Source organism: Sciurus carolinensis, chromosome 1, assembly GCF_902686445.1.
Source record: "Sciurus carolinensis chromosome 1, mSciCar1.2, whole genome shotgun sequence".
Classification (NCBI taxonomy): Eukaryota; Metazoa; Chordata; class Mammalia; order Rodentia; family Sciuridae; genus Sciurus; species Sciurus carolinensis.
The window spans coordinates 84,085,021-84,093,523 of record NC_062213.1 but is presented as its reverse complement, the minus strand read 5'-3'; the positions used below and the strand labels follow the sequence as shown (position 1 = coordinate 84,093,523).

The following is an 8,503-nucleotide window of genomic DNA, read 5'->3' as shown; positions in this document are numbered from 1 at the left end:
GTTAGTACAATGGAGTTCTGTTTCCATCCACCTTTAACTGTAACTAGTCAACTGAACTCAACTGACACATAACAAACACACGTGAAGTCTTCTAGAATTATATGGTGATGATTCAGCAAATTTACAACCTTAGCAGAATAATATGAGATTAAGGCTTCTTACATATGAAAGGAGCAAAAGAATATACAACTCAATAACTTATTAGAAAACCCACAGAAAGATATTTTCCAATATTTCTGACTATTCCAAAACAGAAATAATTGCTAACAGACAAGCAATATTTACTTGTACTTGATCACAAGGGGAAACATTAGCTTAAAACTATTCTGAAGATATTGAACCCATTAATTGAAAATGATTCAGATACGGATTGTATAGTTCTGTTTTTAAATATGAAAGATGAAATGAAGCACAGAGATGATTAGAAATATATTAATCAAAAAATAAACCCCTAAATTACCTTTGTCATGAACACAAAGGCTACTGTTTTATAGATGGTAATATCAATTTTTGTAGAAACATTTTATATTACATTTTACAAATTTTTTTCTCACATGACAATTTTGTGAGATATTTTTTCTCGCATATGACAATTCCTTGAGGTTGAAATTATATTATCACTATTTTTTGTGGGGGGGAATGTACCGGTGATTGAACTCAGGGGCACTCAACCACTGAGCCACATCCCCAACCCTATTTTGTATTTTATTTAGAGACAAGGTCTCATTGAGTTGCTTAGTGCCTTGCTCTTGCTGAGGCTTGCTTTGAACTTGAGATACTTGTGCCTCAGCCTCTTGAGCTGCTGGGATTACAGGTGTGTGCCACTGCTCCCATCACATTATCACTATTTTATATATAGTAACAAGATGACTTTAACTAGTTAGGAGGTTTATGGAAGTTTTACAGTCAGTATCCTGGTTTTCTCTGCACTGAGAACTCCCTCCCCCAAAATACTTCAAATTGTTTCAAAATGTGCTACAGAATTATGTTTTCTAGGATTCTTGCACTGTCAAGGGTGGACTGGGCAATGAGTCTATTCTAATTTTATAAACCAAGAGGGACTGAAAGATCTGATTTGGACTCACAGGTTACTACAGTTTCTTGTGAATATAATGATTCATATATTGCTTTGATGATTCATATTCATTTACTATGCTTACATATTTTTCATATTTTTAAACCATGGTAACAAGTATAAAATCACATTTTAGATGAATTTTTACAAATCTGATCCAAGGGTAAAAATTCTTAAAATAGTTCTTAAATTCATTTCAGTTTTTCTGTCCCCTTGTTTTGTTATACCTCATTTATATTCATTTGTAACATCAGATGTTAGACTGCATTTGATGTTCATCATCTTAATTTCCATAACTGGTTATACAACTTGATGAGGAAAAATATGGAGTGAATTTGCTTCTTCAAGAAAAGATATCAAACTAACATAATCTGTTAGTTCTGACAGCTCAAATTAATCAACTGTTTCTTTTTTTCTTTTCCTGGCAGGAGAGATGGAGGGTGAGAAAGAGGGAGAGAGAGAGAGAGAGAGGCTGCATTAGTGTCAATCAGTGCTCAGAAAGAAGGAAAAATCTGTTCCTCCAGGTTTGAAAATCAAGTGCATATGTTTTTAATTAGCAATATCTTTGTACTCTGTGCTTCATTTAAATGAATTTCTTTTATTTGGTGTGTTAATTTTCTGTGATTATTCCTGTTCCTACATGTCCAGAGAAAATAATTTAAACAATCAATTATATCAAACTGAAATAACCATAGAATTAAATATGTTAGAGCAAAATCTCTTTGCTGACAGGGAATAATGGCACCATAAGAGTTTAATTCTCAATCAAGCAGGTTTGTTTTCCTTCTCCAACAAAAACTGGGTACTGCCTGAAACTTATCTGTACAGATAACACATACTTGTTCATGGAGATACAACAAATTTGTCTGAATTTGTGCAAGGAAAAGGGAAATTTTATTTTCCTTAATCTTGGAAAATTTCTTTTCACATGAAGTGGAAAACAAAACATACCCTTCAAAATCAGCCTCCAATAACAAATAGTCTGTTTTTGGTTTGTGTATCTCAGTGAGGTCATACGTCTTCACTAGATGTGATTTTAGAGACTCAGTTATGTCTTATAATAGTGTCCCTGTTCAAAAGGACTGTTGAAGAAAGTTAATCAGGGGCTTCCTTTTATTGTGAACATTTCCTGCGTGTGCAGCTCCACACAGCGTCTGCAGCCTGAAATGAGTCCAACACTGTCTATGGCCTCTTCCAGTCAGAGCCTGGGAATGAGCAGTGACCATCCCAGGGAAACAAAGACTTTGTTGGTGCAGGAACTAGCTCAAAGTTCATCAAAAACATGGATTCTTCCTGGGAGTACGTAAAGCTGCCGATCTGGTTTTCCTTTTTGAATGAATTCCAACTTAATCACGTTTCTTCTCAAAAGAACCACCTTGAACTCCCCTGGCTGCTGCGGACTTCCACTGTTCCCCTCAGCCCTCTCTTGCTCCGCAGGCACCTTGGAGAGGGCACTGCCTCCAAGAGGCAAAGATCAGCCCACTCAGAATGGACAGTTCCAGATCAGTCCGAGCACGCTCTAATCTTTGATGGAAACGTGGGAGGAAAGCACAGCATCTACCACTTCCCCTCCACTGTCAGGGTCGGAGGAAGAAGAACCTAAGACATTGCTTGCGGAGGGAGGACAGGAGCAGACATTAGCCTCATCCTACTGCCCAAGAAACATCCGTGTCACTTCCTTTACCCACCCACTTACTTGCCCCTTAGTCAGTCTTTCCCGATTTCCTGTCTTCTATTAACAACCTTCTGGTGCAGAAACCAGCACTGCACAAGTTCTGTATCTGAAGAAGTGGGCTGGACTTCCCTTCCTTTCTAGTCTTCCCTCTTTATCATGCATAGTTCTGAGGGTCTGCGTGGACGTGATTTTGAACAGTTTTCCGACAGTTTCAATGTCGTGAATTTCAATATCCTATCTCACTTCACTCGTGTATGCACCCTTTGCCAAATGTGGGTGGCAGAGCCCTAAGAGATCGCCTTCGCCTTCGGGGCAACCCACCCAAACCTGTCTATATGCTCAGTGTCAACTGGTTGCCAAGAGCAAGGCGAGCGGGCAGAAGTGGGGGTCTGTGCGGAGCAGGAGAGAAGAGCCTGTGAGGATTGAGCAGAGCTCAGACTCCCGAGTGGAGAGGCAAAAAAAAAAAAAAAAGGGCAGTGTGAGGAAAATAAGGGAAATGGGCTGAAAACCTCGGCAAAGGGCCCAGTGTGTTGGGCATTTTTTTCTGGTTTTAAAAAGGTAGGGACAGTCTAGCCCTCCTGCTGATTTTATGCATTCCTCTTATCCCATCCTTTGTGCAATAAGCCGCTTCCGCCCCCCTGCAGGAGCCTGGGCTGTGGGCGGCTGCTAGCACTGCCCTGGGAATGCAGCCTCCGGAGGCTTCCCGCTCGCTCGCCAAACCCAGCGCTGACACTCACAGGAACCTCTTCCGCAGGATCTTCTTAGCTGCTCTACCACGATTCTGAACCAATCTGGCAGCGTTTTAAAAAGGTTAGCAAAACCGAGAAGCCTTTCTTTTTCATTCTTTCGTCCTCTGTTTTTTTTTTTAATTTTCTAACAATAACCTGTCGTTTCTCTGTGTAGGATCTAAGAATCTTTACTGTACACAACCTAAGAATTTCAAATAGGCTTCCCAAATTTTAAATGTATCCCCCCTCGCCCTAAATTGGTAAGCAAGATTTCAGAGTCTTCCAAAATAACCCTTTTCATCTTATGTAATTAAAGACCCACGAGGTTTCCAAAGAAGCTCTGGATTTTCCACAGTACACATTCTCCCTCTCTCTCTCTCTCTCTCTCTCTCTCTCTCTCTCTCTCTCTCTCTCTCTCTCGTGCGCGTGTGTGTGCGCGCGCGTGTTCGTGCGTTCTCTTTCATTTCTACCATTAGGAAACTCGTTCAGGGCCACTGAAAAGTCAGGAGAGGCTTAGATCTTATTTCCCATGGATTCCTGCCTTTCCAGAAACGCTGCCATCAAATAAGTATGAAGGTATAATTTTGGAGAAACAATTACTCCCGTACCAAAAAATAAAGCACCAGAGGAGAAAAGGCGAGGCTGGAAGACGGAAGCAGCTTGGGTTCGTTGGTGGAGGAAAGTGCGATCTGGGGTCACGCTGGGGGGTTCCAGTCCCTTACTTCAGCACCGGAGGGGATGGACAGCATCTCCGGACTGGGCTGCAGCCACAGGGACAGAACTGCGCTGCTGTCGCCGCCGCCGCTGCTGTCCTTGCCGCCACTGTCGTCGCCACGGGCAGCTGAGCACCCTGCTCCTCGCAGCTAAAAGGCGGTGCCTCCTCATACCCCTTGCCTCTGTGTCCCCTCCTTGATGGACGAAAAATAACCCTCCCTACTTTACTGCTACACCTAGAGACAGGACTCTAAGGAGTACTCTTGCTCCACAGTTAAACTCTCAGCAGCAACTTCAAGAATAATTTTTCTATAGGGGAGCTAGAAGAGATGCAGGCTGAAGAGTGAAGTTGAAGTTCTTAGAAGCACTGAGAAATCATGGGCGCTGCAGTAGGGGTTGAAATAGTCAAAGGCCCACAGTTCATGAAATAAGCAGAATGTTCCTGAGTGGATTGTAACTCTTTTGGAAATAGCTTTGTGAGAGGAGGTTGGAGCTCTACTCAAAACCCCGCGTTAGAGAAACTGAAAAGGCATCTATTTTCTCTACTTAGCTGGTAAGTGGTAATACTATTATTTATGGCTTTTTACTACTGTAATGACTTTCCCCAAGGTTTAACAGAAAGTACGTAAACATCCTTTTCTTCTTGTGAATTAAGGAAAAGATAAATAATTCTGTTCTATGTTATTATTCCTAGAGCGTGATGTTAGAAAATCTCTTGCTTAAAATAATAGTCAGATATTTTACCTCTTTGAAGTATCTCATGTGGCAACAATAGTAAAAATATTATATAGTTGGCTAACATTATTGAAGTAAACTTTTAGTTGGACACTTTCATATTTCTTATCTAATACCTGCTTGGATCTGTGAATATTTTACTCATTTTTTTCTTCAACACTATTGTAAACTGGTGTCTTGCAAGAGAGTGTTTCTGGTTTTATGTATGCACTTAAAAGTGATTCTGCCTGTGTTACATAGTGTGCAAGACTCAAAAAGTTGAAGTAGAGATATTTTAACTACCTTCTAATATATTTTATATGGTCATAATTTGCCAAACTATTTACAATCACAAAAACATGTATACAGAAGCCTCTGATTCCTCTCTGTATCCAAACCACAAGCACACCTACACCTGTAGAATTTTACCTAAGGAAACACACATATATTTGCTCAGCATCCTCTCCAGTCTTTAAAATCTCAAAACTGATTGCTCAAACCAGACCCAATAGAAAGCAGAAAATGAAAACCTTTATTGTGTCTCTTTATAAGAGCTGGGTTTTGACAGCATTCTGACTTTTTAGTTCTACAAAATACATTTGTCACTGAAATCCAGAAAATGAGAGAGGTCAATAGGTTATTAACAAACCATAAACTTTAGAATGCTAAGTAAATCTGTTTTTTCTTGATTCTTATTTCTAGAATCTTCCTTTGGAGCTTTAAAATGACAATCTTTTACAGTGACCTTGATAAGCATTCTGCTTTAATAAAAAGGGCTCACTGGGTAAAAGCAGTTATACAAATTTATAGCCCATGCCTGACATTTCAGAAAGAACTCGATTAATTCCAATGAGCATGTTCAGTTCAGTGCCCAGAGTTGACTTACAAGGATGAACTTTTACAATCATATAAATACATGGAACAGTATATGCATAACCAAGTGTGTGAAAAGAGTTTACCCCTTTGAAAAACTACAGGAGTTATGAAGGTTTTTCTTTTAATTTTATAGGCCTATAAGACTGATAATAAAATACTTCAAATGCATTCATATACTTATTCTCTTTCTCAGTTTTAACATAAATATCCTCTAAGACACAATATCCTCTAAGTTACAATGATATTTGTGGGTGGACTGATAGCCTCTTGTTTTGCATTGGCTTAGATTAACAATTATACTCTGAGGAAAAATCATTCTTGACTGTCACTTACCACTTACCATGAACCTGCTTGCTTAGCAGAAAGGGAGCAGAGGCATTTATGTCACTGAGATCCTTGGGGGCTCTTTTGCCCTAGATAGGTCAGAAATGATTATCTGAGGAGCTGAAAGATGTATCATTGATTCAGATTTCTACAATGTGCTCCTAACCCAATTCAATTTTTTTTTCAGTCTGAGAGATGTGGAAGTGAAATTACCACATGGAAGACTTAATCACGTTTCTAGAAGAGTTATAGTATGTGGTTAGACTATCATTTTGGTTGTCAATTAATTATCAGAGTCAGACTTCCCTGGTCAGTGGACCATAAAATGAAATCAGGGAATGTGTTCCAGAATGCATGCCTGTGGGTATATGGACGCAGTTCCTTTCTTAGTTGTTGAGGGGGCAGACTTTCTCTATGTGTAGCTGAAACTGTGCAAAGTAAAAGTTACATTTTCCTAATCCCTTTGGAGATTTATTCACTGAAATAAATAACTCTAATTCACTCTTCCTAACTCATGAACATGTATAGAAGCCTGTCACTCCTTATCTCTGGAAAAATGCTCTTGCATTGAGATAGACTTTTATAAGACAACTTAATGCCCACCTAAATGCTAATCTCTAATTGTAAAAATAAATAAATAAAGGAGTGAGGGGAGTGGAAACTAATCTTCATTTTGATTTCACTTGTGTCTAAAGTGAGATCAGCACTCTTTTTGGGAACATCTGCATCTAATTCATTAAAGCAATCCCTTTGCCTCGATGATTATTTTGTCTTGGTACTTAAAGAGGATGCATGAGGTTTTAGGAGCACCAGACACAATAATTAATAATTCAAAATCCCATTCTGTACCACCCCTCAAAAAAACTTTTGATGGGTAAGGGTAAATGTTGTTGAGTGTTGCTTTCATATGAAACTCTAAAGCGTAAAGGGAAATAGGATTATGTGACTGGAAAAATGTGAAGTATTTAGAGGAGCAGAAGATAATTAAAATGAGCTCTGGACTCAATTGAGTTACCTTTCTTCCTTCAACAAGAAATGGAATATGAAGAGGAGAGAGGGCATCCTAGCTGGAATCTTTAAATTATAAATATTAACTGAATATTCTAATGTAATTATTGATAATCATAGATGATCTTGGATTTGAATGCCTATAGGTTGTCTTCAGAGTTATTTACTTGGGTTTGAACCAGTTTCAAAATTTATCAAAAAATGTAACAGCAGGACATGATTATTACTGAGATTGAAGAAAGTCCTTTGGTAATTGACCTTTCCCACTTTTCAAAAGGTGCAAATTCCAGGCAACTAATCTGTTCATTTATTCCATTCTATCAAGTATGGCAAGAGTCACTAATGAAGAAAATTATAAGGCAGAAATGACTTATATAGTGATCTAACTACTTAGAAACCTCTACAATGATTCGTAGAATAGGACTGAAATGAAGAAACACCCCTTATTTGATATTTTCTCCATTTAGCTTAAAAATTGAATTATATCTGGCATGCATCGAGGGAAACAACTTACTGCAGTAAAAAACATGTTATGAATCATGATGTAGAAGACACATACTACTTGAAAGTCAAAAGATCAGGAATCTCTCTATGTGTGATGGCAGCTCCCCCCCCCCCATAATCCTAGCAGTTCAAGAGGCTGAGGCAGGAGGATTGCCAGTTCAAAGTCAATTGCAGCAACTTAGTGAGGCCCCATCTCAAAATAAAAATAGAAAGGACTGGAGATGTGGTTGAGCACACCTGAGTTCAATTCCTGGTACAAAAGAAGACAAAGACAAAGATGAAGATGAAGAGGAGGAGGAGGAAGAGGGAGGAAGATTAGGAATCTCTATGTACTGGCTATCAGACCTCATACAAGTCACTCCACCTAGTGAAATAATTTTTTTTTAACCTGAAATGTGGAAACTTTCCCAGCCTACTTCACATACAGATGAACTTATTTATGAAATGAATGAATGATACCTACTTTGTGGACTATCAGGAAGTCTAAATATGCTGCTTTTGACAGTGTTTTGGAAACATAAGTGCCAATCTGTGAGTTATTACAAGAAATCTCCTTTAGCATTTATTCATTCAGGGGAAAATTCCCTCCTAGTTACTCTATGACAGGCACACCTCTTATTCTTAAGAACTCTCAGTGTAGAGAAAATAATACATTCCTAATAATTCTTCAGTAATTTTCTTTACATCTTTTAATGCTATAACTTGTCAAGAGAGGCACAATGTGGTCTAAAATATTTATTACTTAAAATTGACATGATGTTCTATACCAATTAGTCAAACCTAGGTCACTATGGCCCAAGTTCATTTTAACAACTTTAATTGTGACCTGTGAAGAATTCATCACTGTTTTTGTGTCATAATTTTCTAGTCTATGAAAGAGGATTA

At 38.6% G+C, this 8,503-nt stretch overlaps 1 protein-coding gene across 1 annotated transcript in view; it reads left to right on the top strand.

Moving 5' to 3' along the window:
• Positions 1 to 4,517: 4,517 nt before the first annotated feature.
• The window catches only part of Sntg1 (syntrophin gamma 1), an 863,431-nt gene continuing 859,445 nt past the window's right edge, over positions 4,518 to 8,503 (top strand). The window contains 1 exon segment of the mRNA XM_047561867.1: positions 4,518 to 4,745. The gene's annotated coding sequence lies outside the window, so the exon portion shown is untranslated.